General features: G+C 42.8%; 1 protein-coding gene and 1 long non-coding RNA gene across 7 annotated transcripts in view; one reads left to right on the forward strand and one right to left on the reverse strand.

The window, feature by feature from the left end:
• The window catches only part of FRMPD3 (FERM and PDZ domain containing 3), a 1,010,703-nt gene that overhangs the window by 441,398 nt on the left and 555,117 nt on the right, over positions 1-14,188 (reverse strand). Inside the window, exon 1 of one of the 6 annotated variants that reach the window (XM_063936985.1) lies at positions 584-691. The exons of the other annotated variants lie outside the window; for them this stretch is intronic. The gene's annotated coding sequence lies outside the window, so the exon portion shown is untranslated. Of the gene's footprint in view, positions 1-583; positions 692-14,188 lie in introns of those variants that run through there. 6 annotated transcript variants of the gene reach the window in all.
• LOC134947566 (uncharacterized) overlaps positions 810-14,188 on the forward strand; it is a 32,430-nt gene continuing 19,051 nt past the window's right edge. The window contains exon 1 of the long non-coding RNA XR_010182626.1: positions 810-898. This is a non-coding gene — a long non-coding RNA (uncharacterized LOC134947566). The remainder of the gene's footprint in view (positions 899-14,188) is intronic.

Genomic DNA, 14,188 nt, shown 5'->3' on the forward strand with positions numbered 1-14,188 from the left:
GTTATATTGGGGGACTTTGATTTGATGTGTTGTAGAAGTGATTATTATACCAAACACCCACTAACAAATCCTTTACCTGCTTATCTTGCAATATATCCCTACCAGCTATTAGGGTGCCATTTATAATCAAGGGATCTCTCCCACTGATATATAAACTGATGCACATTATAGGACCAATGCTATACAGGAACTTGAAGACGTTAAACTTAATACTCATTTGTGAGGCTATAGTGAGGGCACCTTGTAGGGGAATTACACGGTGAGGACAATTCCGAGTTGATACCTTGTAGAAGGAGTATGGTGTTATGAGAAAGTAACCAAATAGAGGACAGATTAGCATACACCATATTTCTTGTATAGCATTTTTATACACATTTTCTGTACTTTTACACGCATCTCTCTATTATTTTAGTATTTCACTGACAGGACATGATATGTAATGTTTAATATTATGAAATACAAGGAATATTTTAAAACCTATAAGTGCATCTACTACAGACATCCTCTGTTCTACTGTATCGCACATATGTGAGACTCAACCTGTAATACCCTGCCTAGGGAATATGGCAAGAAGATCTCTTACTGGCTGGTTCCTCTGCAACAGGCTGGTAAGATGGTCCCTTTTCCACAGGCTGGTCAATGGCACAGATTGGCAGGAAAGTCCCTCTGGCTGGTCTCTGGGTGCAGGAATGCAGCATGCTCTCAGTGTGGAAAAAAGTAAACACACTATAGTATACTGTTTGTATTAGCCCACTAGCCTGTCTTATAAGTGAAGCCACGCCCCCAACACACAGCCACACTTCCTGGATCTGTTATCAGCAAGGAGACGCTGGGGAGATGAAAGCAGTCTCAATCAACAAACTATGTTGATTGATTAACTGCCGTGCAGGCCAAAAGGGTGAGTGAGGAGGAAGGGGCACCCGCTGTGAGCTGCTGCGACTCACACCACTGACTATAGCTGACTGACTATAGCTGACGGCCAGCTGAGATAGGAAGGGGTTAAGGAGCAGGACTTCACAGACAGATTGTCTGTAGGCAGAAGTGTGCTAGGGGGGGCGATCGCCCCCACCGCCCCCCTCTGTATCCGTGCCTGATTCCTGATAAGGTATCAGAGTAGAGTGAGGAATCTTATTTTAATGTAAAGAAGAAGTCCTCAGTTACTTTTCCTGTGTCAAAAGAACTGAATACCCTGTTTGAAGAACCAAGGGTTAATCCTGATAAGAAGTTTCAGATCCTTAAAAGGTTGCGCTCATCTTTTCCTTTACCTCTGGAGGATAGGAAAATATAGGAAAATCCACTGATAGTGGATGCATCAGTCTCTAGGCTGTCACATAAAATTGTATTGCCTGTTCCTGGTGCAGCCTCCATAAAAAGACACGGCTGAACATAAAATTGAGACTACACTCAAATCATTGTACACAGCTGCTGGGGTAGCCCAAATACTCACTACTGCATGTGCGTGGATCACTAAAGCCATTGCGACATGGTCAGGTAACCTAATTGAGGGGTTAGATTCCTTATCTAGGGGGGATGTTGTCCTACTCCTGCAGCATATACAGGACTCTGCAAACTTTATGGTGGAAGCCGTAAAGCAAATAGGCGTGCTTAACACATGTACCACTGCTATGGCAGTGTCGGCACGCAGGGGCTTGTGGTTACGCCAGTGGACTGCTGACGCGGACTCCACAAAAGTGTCGAAGTCGAAAATATTAGACCCACACGCATCACGTGCAAACACCACACAGAGTGGCCTCCGTGCGTGTGCTTGTTCTGCCGTGCGTGTGCATACACGCATGTTACGTATGTTGGCTCACAAAGTCCTGCGTATTAGTGCGTGGTATGAGTATGTACGGTAGCCCAAAGCCACAAAGACATTTCTGATATTTAATCCACATAGGGGGTAATTCTGAGTTGATCGCAGCAGGATTTTTGTTAGCAGTTGAGCAAAATCATGTGCATTGCAGGGGGGCAGATATAACATGTGCAGAGAGAGTTAGATTTGGGTGGGGTGTATTCAAACTGAAATCTAAATTGCAGTGTAAAAATAAAGCAGCCAGTATTTACACTGCACAGAAACAAAATAACCCACCCAAATCTAACTCTCTCTCACATGTTATATCTTCCTCCCCTGCAGTGCACATGGTTTTGCTCAACTGCTAATAAAAATCCTGCTGCGATCAACTCAGAAATACCCCCATATTGTATAATTTACACATAGCCTACATGCACCACACCAGCAAGTTACATTTGCTTCAGAGGTATAGCAACAGAGGAATTCAACTTTACAGGATATGAGGGGACAGAATTTGGTTAGGAGGTGGTGTTTGGTATCCAGCTGTACAGTATTTCAAGGGCAATATTCCAAAGCGGTTTATTATCTGTGTAATTTTTGGAGCAAAAGCGTGCACAAAGCGTACCAATACTTTGCATGCATTCTCACATATTGTTGCCATAGGTTATTACAGTCATTATAGATCTGTGATAAATCGGATACATTTATTTGCTATATATATATTTGAAATAGCGTGTTAAGGGAGTAATTGTAAAACACGAAACGCAGTTCCGGCCTAAACGTTTAGGTATACATTCAAAAGAGGATTGCCCATGTGGGTGACTTCCGGCGAGTGTACGGAACAATTCTGTGTTGTGTTAGTGAGCAATAGTATTTGTTTTGTTGCTCATATTTATCGAGATAGTGTGGTTTATTGAGTTGCGAATGCACCTTTGTACACGTGGTACGGTACGCGAGGACAGCGTACAGGAGTGCGCATGTGGGGCAGGGATGCGCACGGTCTCGTGTTTACGCAAGGTTGCATAAAGTTGCGAGTGCAAATTATAACCGCACAATAGCAGTTCAATTTAAGGCGGGATAGAATACATTCATACTATAGCACATAACTAACCGATTTTAAAAAGCAGATTATTATAATATTTTGTTTAAATTGTACTACCTCTGGGATAGACTATCAATCAAAGGGAGAGATATTTTTCTGTACAGAAAAACATTGTGTATTTGTGTTTATGCTGAAAGCAGGGGTGGATGTATTGAACCCGGAAAAAACAGGATCCCATGAGAGACGCTGAGTTAGAAGAGGCTCGCGGCGTGAAAGGTTCGCAACCTTACGTATTGACTGAAGTGGACTAGGTGGTCTAGGGGAACTAGGTGGTCTGAAGTGGACTAGGTGTAGCGTGATAGTGATCGTAGGGCTTATAGATAATGAGTATCTATAGGCTGTGCGATTGGACCACATGTACGTGTGTTCTACGAGGCGCAACGTGATACCATTTGTGTTATTTTTACGCAGGTGTGTCATATGCACTTTGTAGAAGCATACACAGACGTGATTGTGTAAACAAAGGGGTTTTTCCGCTCTTCAGGAAATCTCCCTGGTGGACATCCACTGGAAAGGGTGATCGATAGTCTGTTTCTCATCCTATAAAAATTCCAGTGGAAAGATACCGAAAAGGAATTTTTTGCTGACTCTCTCAGGAAAAATATTCCAACAGAACCTCCACTGAAAGAAATTACGGTGCTGAAGGGTCTGATAGGAGTCCGAGGTTGGGTACACCGGGTTTTCCACTGTTGGAGTGGTTCAGAGTACAGGCTAGCATGGGCAGGAGTGAGTGAAAGCACTCGGTAAGGACTTTCGCAATTTTTTTTCTTTGTGCATTTGGGGATTGTGTATAAAAGGCCCACAATGGGAGCCAAGGACACAAGTGAGAGGCGTTCGGCAGCCAGGGTTCAGGCTGAAGAAGAAGCAGGGCCAAAAGGGTCTGCAAGGTTAATAATGTGTGGTAAGTATGGTCCACGCACAAAGGCTTTTTGTGATAAATGGGTATGTATGACTGCGGGGGACAAGGCATCATTTCCTAGGATGGGTAGTTTTAAACCAGAGGTATTGCAGAATGTAAGAAATAGAATATGTCTGATCAAGTCTAGGAAACTGAGGATCAGACATAACGACTGTTTATATCTGTGGCAACAAGAGGGAGATGTGCTTAGGGAGCTTGCTCGCACAGCAAGTTCCAAACCTGACAGGAAGGTGATTGTGAGCGCACCACCACCACCATATGTTGATGGGGAGAAATTGGCTACAACCAATGGTGCATCGGTAAATGATAGCAAAATGCATAATCAATGTGTTAACCCTAATCCTTGCAAGTTGTATCCCATTTTGAATTCTCCCCAAGGTTGTGAGGAAGATGACAAGCCTAGCACGATATCTCTAGCAGCTACCATACAGGATGTAGTGAAGGGGCGAGTGAGGTCGTGTCCACCGGTAAGTACGGAACCATACATTATGCAGAGACAATAGCTCCCCATATTATAGAGACAAACAGAAATGAAGTGGTTGAGTTAAACCCAGTCAGGGTGATTGCAGTCCCCAATGGGAAGACTGATAATCAGGGAGTAACCCCCATCAGGAACATTGCAATGCATTGTCCTTGGTCCCGATCAGAACTGAGATCAATTATGTCAGAATTCCCCAATCCCAGAAAAGATCTAGTTAGATGCCAGAAATTAATTAAAGAATTAGGCAATGCCCACCAGCCCACAAACAAAGATTGTCGGACAGTGGTACGAGCGAGTCTACCCTCAAATATTATAAAAATGGTTTTACACCCTTTTCTGCGCAGTCCAGAATCTCCTTGCAGTTTTAGTGTGTCTGGGAAACGAGTACAGTGTTTCCTTGGAAATGAATGCTGAATAGTGAAAAATAGAAACACTAATTGGTGCTGAGAATGATTCTTAGATGCCTCTCACTGGTTTTAAATTAAAATTAATTAATTTGTTGACATCATATTCACACTATGTACACACTGTGAAAACAAATAACAAAAAAATATATAAAATATGTAAAACATGTATGGTGATGCACAAAATTCAATGTGCATCTGATGAAATACAACTTGCTGGCACTGATCTTTAAATGGGAATGTCACTGAGTCTCACCATGCCTTGTTGCTGCGGTGGGCTGGCTGTTAGTGACAGGTCTGGTCCCGGGCTGGAAAGCTCGGCACCACCGCAGAAGACTTTTCAAGGCTGTCCAGGCAAAACTCCGTCCCCCTTTCTTTCCAGGCAAGTTGAAACACAATGTCCAAGCAACGCGTTTCGGTGATTAACACCTTTTTCAAGTTTGGATACTGTGGTCCTTCCTCTTCCGCCTTTTAAACCCTATTGATTGGAACCTAATTGCAGGAAATTACGTATTTCCCGCCGTTTTCCTCCGGAACTCCCTTGTCTGTCGCTTTTTGTGCTCCCTGTATATTATGCTCCAGTCCGCCATTCCGGAACCGGAAGTGACGCTTTGCATTCCAAAGTGTACTTCCGGTTGCGTTCCACCTCCGGTAACACTCGCGGCTCCTCTTTCTCAGATTAAATACCGTCCATTATGTTGGTGCCTTTTATAATTTTGTTGGTTATTTCAGGAATGTAGTGAATCTCTTATCTTTATATTCTTTTGGTGATTCTCGATCACTCTTTAGTGCCCCACTGGCGCCATCTTTGAATAGGGAAAAATCACTAGTTCATTGTCTTTTAGAGTACTTTAAACCAGTCAGCGGCAGAGATGTTCTCATATAGAGATTCAAGGAGAGATATGATTAAAGACTTTTTTAAAAACAAATGTCTTGACATAACTGATGTGGAAGATGAGGATGTAATGTCTTTTTTGGATAAATTAGAAAAATTGATGCTCAAAGAAAATAGACTGGTGGGAAATCATCACATTAGAGCAATATTATGAGAATCAATTAGTACCCAAGGGTCTGCAAATACAAAAGAGACCATCCTTCATTTTACAAAGTGAGAATTTTAACAATGATTGGAACGGTATTCTAAAGAGGTGTAGCCTTGCCCTCATAGAGTTGATTATACAAGAAAGAAAGGGTCATCTATCCACCCTGAATAAGGATATAGATCAACTCAGAATATTGCTAGAACCTGCATTGGAATTAGAGGATGTATAAGATAGGGAGAAAAAAAATCATCCTCAAATTAGAAAAAGGACACGAGGGAATTAAGAATCAAGAAAAAGAAAAAATACCAAAGGGATATAGATGAATTAGAAAAGAGTAGCAATGAGGAAGAAAGAGTAGACCACTCAGTGGCACTAGTACAAAAGAATACTCCAGTATGAAGAAAGGGACGTCATCAACCACAAAGAAATGGAGGGAGAACACCAAATAGACCAAGATGGAAAGAGGATTTCCCATCTAGACAGGGGGCATCGCAATGGGGGATGAAGAAGGTACATCAATTACCATCTTACCCAAGAAATAAAAATAGGGAGCCTCATTTTTCTGACAAAAGAGAAGGAGAGGAGAAAGAAATGAATGATAGATGGAGACCAGAAAGGAGACGGAATACTTTCCAGGAGAGAAATAGAAGAAAATATAGGGAAAGAAATATCACATATGATCAGAGGTATGAAATGAACGAACATTGGGAAACCCGAAGAAAGAATAGATGGGATAGTACAACACATAAGTTACAGAAGAAACAACAAGAGCATTCCTCTCCTTTTTTAGCCTGGGATCCAAGAACACTGAGGAGAGAATATTAGCCACAGAGGTAGACCAGGAGGGAGAAGTCACCATTCCCCCACAAGCCCCCCTTACTCAAGGAAGAAAGAAAAACAAAAAAAGAGGAAAAAGGGGAGGAAAAAAAAAACCTGTGAGATCTAAAGGACGTGGATTGGCAGAAAAACCAAACAAAATAATGGAAGACAGCCACAAAGGGGGGAAGTACCAGCAAAATCTTCAATCTGAGTAGATATTCACTCTCTAAAGAGGAAGAGGATGTACTTCTAAAGGGTCTGAAATTCGCCCCCACCAGCGATCCAAATCCCTTTGATCTTTTTGTAGATCTGCAAAAATTTGTACGGAAAATGTGTGTTAAAAAATTCTTTCTATCAAAAACACAGGAGGAAGAAGAAAATACTGTAGAGGGAAAAGAGGAAAGATCCAGGTTAAAACAAAAGTCGCATTTCTACCCGAAACACGTAACGGAAGCAAATATTGAATGCTTCAATTCTATCATGACAAAAGAACTAAGGAAGATCCCCAAAGGAAAAAAGAAACACCTCACAAGAAAGGAATATGAAGCGACCAAATCCTTGCAAAGCAACACCGATCTAGTGGTTAAACCCGCGGATAAAGGGGGGGTGTGGTACTCATGGATCGCAACAAATACATCCATGAAATAGATAGACAATTAGGAGACACCTCAACGTACAAAAAATTGAGGAGTGATCCCACAGTCACGATCACAAAAAGGCTTGAAGAATTAACAAATAATGCATTAGAAAAGGGGACTATAAAAAAGAAGAAGCAGAATATATTAACATAAGTGACCCCTCCATTCCTACCATTTACGTTCTACCCAAAATGCATAAACACCTGACTGAGCCACCAGGGCGTCCTATTATTATCACAGGTACTAATTGTATTACATCCAACCTATCAGCTATGATAGATCCGTATCTGCAACCCCAGGTGGCAAAAACGCCATCGTTTCTGAAAGATACGGGGGATGTATTGCGCAAATTGGAACATATAGATTGGGAGGAAAATTGCTTTCTGATCAGTGCTGATGTAAGCACACTATACACAATCATAGATTGGAATAAAGGAGAGGAGGCAATCACACATTTTCTTGATACCAGTGACTATACAGGAGATCTGAAGGATTTCATCTTGGCTTCCATAGCATTCATTCTGGCTAATAATTATTTTTATTTCAATGGCAGCTATTTCTTACAACAGAAGGGAACAGCCATGTGTACCAGGTTTGCCCCCAACTATGCAAACCTATTCATGGCTTATTGGGAAAAACTCCATGTGGATGAGGCAAGAAGGCTGGGGGCAAGCCTGGTATGCTGGTGGCGTTTCATAGACGACGTGTTCTTCATATGGAGAGGGGATGAAGACTCTCTCCAAAAATTCTGTAATGAACTTAACTCTAATGAATTCAATATACATTTTACGTTTAATATCAGTAAAAAGGAATTGACTTTCCTTGATTTAGTCATTTTCATTGAGAACAAACATATTTTCACCAAGACTCATAGAAAATTAACCGATTCCAATTCATACATCTCCATCAATAGAGAGCATCATGCTCGCTGGCTACAAAACATCCCCTTGGGACAATACAGACGCTTAAAAAGGAATTGTTTACAGGCAGAGGTTTTACAAACCCAAATTGAAGAAATTACCACCAGGTTTGAAGAAAAAGGCTACCCTGAATCTACTCTACAAGAAGCAAAAAGGAAAATAGAAAGTATAGATCGCGCAGAATTACTAGTCGAACGGGAGAAAAAGAAGAATGACACAAACAATTATGAATGGGCGTTTATCACCAAGTATGGGGCGCACCATAAAAAAGTTGAACAACTGTTCAAAAAAAAATGGAAATTATTGCTAGACGACCCTATCATAGGGAGTCATTTGCCATCTGTACCTAGGTTCATATATCGGAAAGCCAAATAGTTTAGTTCAAAGTAGCCTTCCAGATACAAATATTAGAAAAACTCGCACTAAAGGATTCCACAGATGTGGTGAATGCCTTATTTGTAGGACTACCACACATAAAAATATAGAATGAAAAATAACAGAGTTTGAGTCAAAAGAAAAAAAAATATAAGATAAATGAGTTCATTACCTGCCATTCGAGAAATGTAATGTATTTGTTGAAGTGCAGGTGTGGACTCATTTATATTGGGAAAATGTCAAGACCTTTGAAAAAGAGGTCTTCTGAACATGTTTACAATATAAGAAAAGGGTTAATTTCTCATCCACTCTCTGACCAATTTGTTCACAAACATGATAAATGTGAAAGGAACATTAAACATTTTATTGGAATACAATTGGTACAAGCCAATTGGAAAAATAGGAATATTGAAAAGTTTTTGGCAAAAAGTGAGATGAGATGGATTTTTGAAATTGACACAATACAACCTAATGGCCACAATGTGGACTTCGAACTAAAATGGTTTTTTGAATAAAATTGTATGTGTAAACCTGGTCATGACTCTCTCGTATCATCTGTTGTCAAAAGGTCGATTAGTACATATATGACTAACTCTTTTTTTATTCTTTCTTTTTTATATATACCTAGGGATGGACTGTGTAGGAATACTAAGTACAACACTAGAAATGGAATAAGTCAGGAAATCCTGGAAAAATGGAATCTAGTGATTTTTCCCTATTCAAAGATGGCGCCGGTGGGGCACTAAAGAGTGATCGAGAATCACCAAAAGAATATAAAGATAAGAGATTGACTACATTCCTGAAATAACCAACAAAATTATAAAAGGCACCAACATAATGGACAGTATTTAATCTGAGAAAGAGAAGCCGCGAGTGTTACCGGAGGTGGAACGCAACCGGAAGTACACTTTGGAACGCAAAGCGTCACTTCTGGTTCCGGAATGGCGGACTGGAGCATAATATACAGGGAGCACAAAAAGCGACGGACAACACGGCGGGAAATACGTAATTTCCTGCAATTAGGTTCCAATCAATAGGGTTTAAAAGGCAGAAGAGGAAGGAGCACGGTATCCAAACTTGAAAAAGGTGTTAATCACCGAAACGCGTTGCTTGGACATTGTGTTTCAACTTGCCTGGAAAGAAAGGGGGAAGGAGTTTTGCCTGGACAGCCTTGAAAAGTCTTCTGCGGTGGTGCCAAGCTTTCCAGCCTGGGACCAGACCTGTTAATAACAGCCAGCCCACCGCAGTAACAAGGCATGGTGAGACTCAGTGACATTCCCATTTAAAGATCAGTGCCAGCAAGTTGTATTTCATCAGATGCACATTGAATTTTGTGCATCACCATACACGTTTTACATATTTTATATATTTTTTATTGTTATTTGTTTTCACGGTGTGTACATAGTGTGAATATGATGTCAACAAATACATTCATTTTAATTTAAAACCAGTGAGAGGCATCTAAGAATCATTCTCAGCGCCAATTAGTGTGTCTATTTTTCACTGTTCAGCATTCATTACCCTCAAATATTGACATCCCAAAATTCATAACTGATGGTAAACTAGATGTAGAAGTGCCTCTCACTGATGAGTACAGCCAGGAGAATGTAAGGCAAATTAACATACAATTAGGATTGTATTTCCCTACTGTAGTTAAGTGGAACAAAATTTTCTCCATAAGACAGAAGGAAAGTGAAACAGCATCCGAGTATTTCCATAGAGAACTACTGGAAATGGCTAGATACACTGGGATACAGAGCTGGCCCTAACCAATATGATGCCCTAGGCAAGATTTTGGCTGGTGCCCCCTAGCACCACCGCTAGTTCTGCAGGAGATGCCTGGCATGAGTCAGCTGGCAGCTCTGCTAACGTCGGACACCTTTTGGTTTATGAAAATGCATCTTATTTGCATTACTATGTAGCTAGGATGCACAAGCAGCTTCTGCTGATTAAAATGATATGCAGCATGCCTATATTCTGTGTGCGACTGCGGCTGTATCTGCATACGAAATGCTACAGTACAGTGATTTCCAGGAATACACTGCAACGTAGCCTTTTGTATGCAGATACAGCCGCAGTCACACACAGAATATAGGCATGCTGCATATCATTTTAATCAGCAGAAGCTGCTGGTGCCCCTAAGCATACCAAATGCCCTATGCATTTGCCTAGTTTGCCTATGCCTAAGGCCGACTCTGCTGGGATAGAGGATATAAAGGAGAATGCCAACCACAGGGAGGTAGCTGTCTCTGTGCTAATGGATAGATTAAAGGAGGCATTGAGGACCAGAGTGCAGACCTCTCTGCCAAATTGGAGGGGTATCACGGTAGCTGCACTGAGAGAGTCTGCACTTGAGCATGACCGCAATATCACTAAACACAAGGAGTCGCAAGGGGATAGGTTGATGCTGGTAAGTAAACAGGCGCTGGAAGGGATGTCCAACCAAACTAAACCCCAGGCCCCTGATTATTGGAGAAGACCAAGACTGTGTTACATTTGTAAGAAGGAGGGACATTTTGCTCAGAATTGTAGGAGTAATGGGACACATACTAAATATAGACCCCCTAGACTAGAATACGAACCACGGTACCAAACACATAGCTGGGATCAGGGAACACATAAGAGGGATTATGAGCCACATAGAGGGGAAAAAAGGAGGTACCCACCAAGGAGGGACTGGCAGACCCCCGAAAACCCACAGCTATCCCCCGCACATATCGTAGCTGCCAATGCTCTGCAGGAAGGTCCCATTACACAATAAAGGTCAGGTCATACCTGTAGTCTGCAGCCGGTTAAATTGATTGCTGGCCTTGGAAGTGAACCTGAGGTCATGGTCAATGTAGCTGGCATACCACAACCTTTTCTTGTAGATACAGGGGCGGCCAGGAGAATGTAAGGCAAATTAACATACAATTAGGATTGTATTTCCCTACTGTAGTTAAGTGGAACAAAATTTTCTCCATAAGACAGAAGGAAAGTGAAACAGCATCCGAGTATTTCCATAGAGAACTACTGGAAATGGCTAGATACACTGGGATACAGAGCTGGCCCTAACCAATATGATACCCTAGGCAAGATTTTGGCTGGTGCCCCCTAGCACCACCGCTAGTTCTGCAGGAGATGCCTGGCATGAGTCAGCTGGCAGCTTTGCTAACCTCGGACACCTTTTGTTTATGAAAATGCATCTTATTTGCATTACTATGTGGCTAGGATGCACAAACAGCTTCTGCTGATTAAAATGATATGCAGCATGTCTATATTCTGTGTGCGACTGCGGCTGTATCTGCATACGAAATGCTACAGTACAGTGATTTCCAGGAATACACTGCAACGTAGCATTTTTTATGCAGATACAGCCGCAGTCACACACAGAATATAGGCATGCTGCATATCATTTTAATCAGCAGAAGCTGCTGGTGCCCCTAAGCATACCAAATGCCCTAGGCATTTGCCTAGTTTGCCTATGCCTAAGGCCAGCTCTGCTGGGATAGAGGATATAATAAGAATTTACTTACCGATAATTCTATTTCTCGGAGTCCGTAGTGGATGCTGGGGTTCCTGAAAGGACCATGGGGAATAGCGGCTCCGCAGGAGACAGGGCACAAAAGTAAAGCTTTCCGATCAGGTGGTGTGCACTGGCTCCTCCCCCTATGACCCTCCTCCAAGCCAGTTAGGTACTGTGCCCGGACGAGCGTACACAATAAGGGAGGAATTTTGAATCCCGGGTAAGACTCATACCAGCCACACCAATCACACCGTACAACTTGTGATCTAAACCCAGTTAACAGTATGATAACAGCGGAGCCTCTGAAAAGATGGCTCACAACAATAATAACCCGATTTTTGTAACTATGTACAAGTATTGCAGATAATCCGCACTTGGGATGGGCGCCCAGCATCCACTACGGACTCCGAGAAATAGAATTATCGGTAAGTAAATTCTTATTTTCTCTATCGTCCTAGTGGATGCTGGGGTTCCTGAAAGGACCATGGGGATTATACCAAAGCTCCCAAACGGGCGGGAGAGTGCGGATGACTCTGCAGCACCGAATGAGAGAACTCCAGGTCCTCCTTAGCCAGGGTATCAAATTTGTAGAATTTAGCAAACGTGTTTGCCCCTGACCAAGTAGCTGCTCGGCAAAGTTGTAAAGCCGAGACCCCTCGGGCAGCCGCCCAAGATGAGCCCACCTTCCTTGTGGAATGGGCATTTACATATTTTGGCTGTGGCAGGCCTGCCACAGAATGTGCAAGCTGAATTGTATTACACATCCAACTAGCAATAGTCTGCTTAGAAGCAAGAGCACCCAGTTTGTTGGGTGCATACAGGATAACAGCAAGTCAGTTTTCCTGACTCCAGCCGTCCTGGAACATATTTTCAGGGCCCTGACAACATCTAGCAACTTGGAGTCCTCCAAGTCCCTAGTAGGTGCAAGGCACCACAATAAGCTGGTTCAGGTGAAACACTGACACCACCTTAGGGAGAGAACTGGGGACGAGTCCGCAGCTCTGCCCTGTCCGAATGGACAAACAGATATGGGCTTTTTTTGAGAAAAAACCACCAATTTGACACTCGCCTGGTCCAGGCCAGGGCCAAGAGCATGGTCACTTTTCATGTGAGATGCTTCAAATCCACAGATTTGACTGGTTTTAAACCAATGTGATTTGAGGAATCCCAGAACTACGTTGAGATCCCACAGTGCCACTGGAGGCACAAAAGGGGGTTGTATATGCAATACTCCCTTGACAAACTTCTGGACTTCAGGAACTGAAGCCAATTCTTTCTGGAAGAAAATCGACAGGGCCGAAATTTGAACCTTAATGGACCCCAATTTGAGGCCCATAGACACTCCTGTTTGCAGGAAATGCAGGAAACGACCGAGTTGAAATTTCTTTGTGGGGCCTTCCTGGCCTCACACCACGCAACATATTTTCGCCACATGTGGTGATAATGTTGTGCGGTCACCTCCTTTCTGGCTTTGACCAGGGTAGGAATGACCTCTTCCGGAATGCCTTTTTCCCTTAGGATCCGGCTTTCCACCGCCATGCCGACAAACGCAGCTGCGGTAAGTCTTGGAACAGACATGGTACTTGCTGAAGCAAGTCCCTTCTTAGCGGCAGAGGCCATAAGACCTCTGTAAGCATCTCTTGAAGTTCCGGGTACCAAGTCCTTCTTGGCCAATCTGGAGCCATGAGTATAGTTCTTACTCCTCTACGTCTTATAATTCTCAGCACCTTAGGTATGAGAAGCAGAGGAGGGAACACATACACCGACTGGTACACCCACGGTGTTACCAGAACGTCCACAGCTATTGCCTGAGGGTCTCTTGACCTGGCGCAATACCTGTCCCGTTTTTTGTTCAGACGGGACGCCATCATGTCCACCTTTGGTATTTCCCAACGGTTTACAATCATGTGGAAAAAACTTCCCGATGAAGTTTCCACTCTCCCGGGTGGAGGTCGTGCCTGCTGAGGAAGTCTGCTTCCCAGTTTCCATTCCCGGGATGAAACACTGCTGACAGTGCTATCACATGATTTTCCGCCCAGCGAAAAGTCCTTGCAGTTTTTGCCATTGCCCTCCTGCTTCTTGTGTCGCCCTGTCTGTTTACGTGGGCGACTGCCGTGATGTTTTTCCCACTGGATCAATACCGGCTGACCTTGAAGCAGAGGTCTTGCTAAGCTTAGAGCATTATAAATT

Source organism: Pseudophryne corroboree, chromosome 8 (assembly GCF_028390025.1).
Source record: "Pseudophryne corroboree isolate aPseCor3 chromosome 8, aPseCor3.hap2, whole genome shotgun sequence".
In the NCBI taxonomy this organism is placed as follows: Eukaryota; Metazoa; Chordata; class Amphibia; order Anura; family Myobatrachidae; genus Pseudophryne; species Pseudophryne corroboree.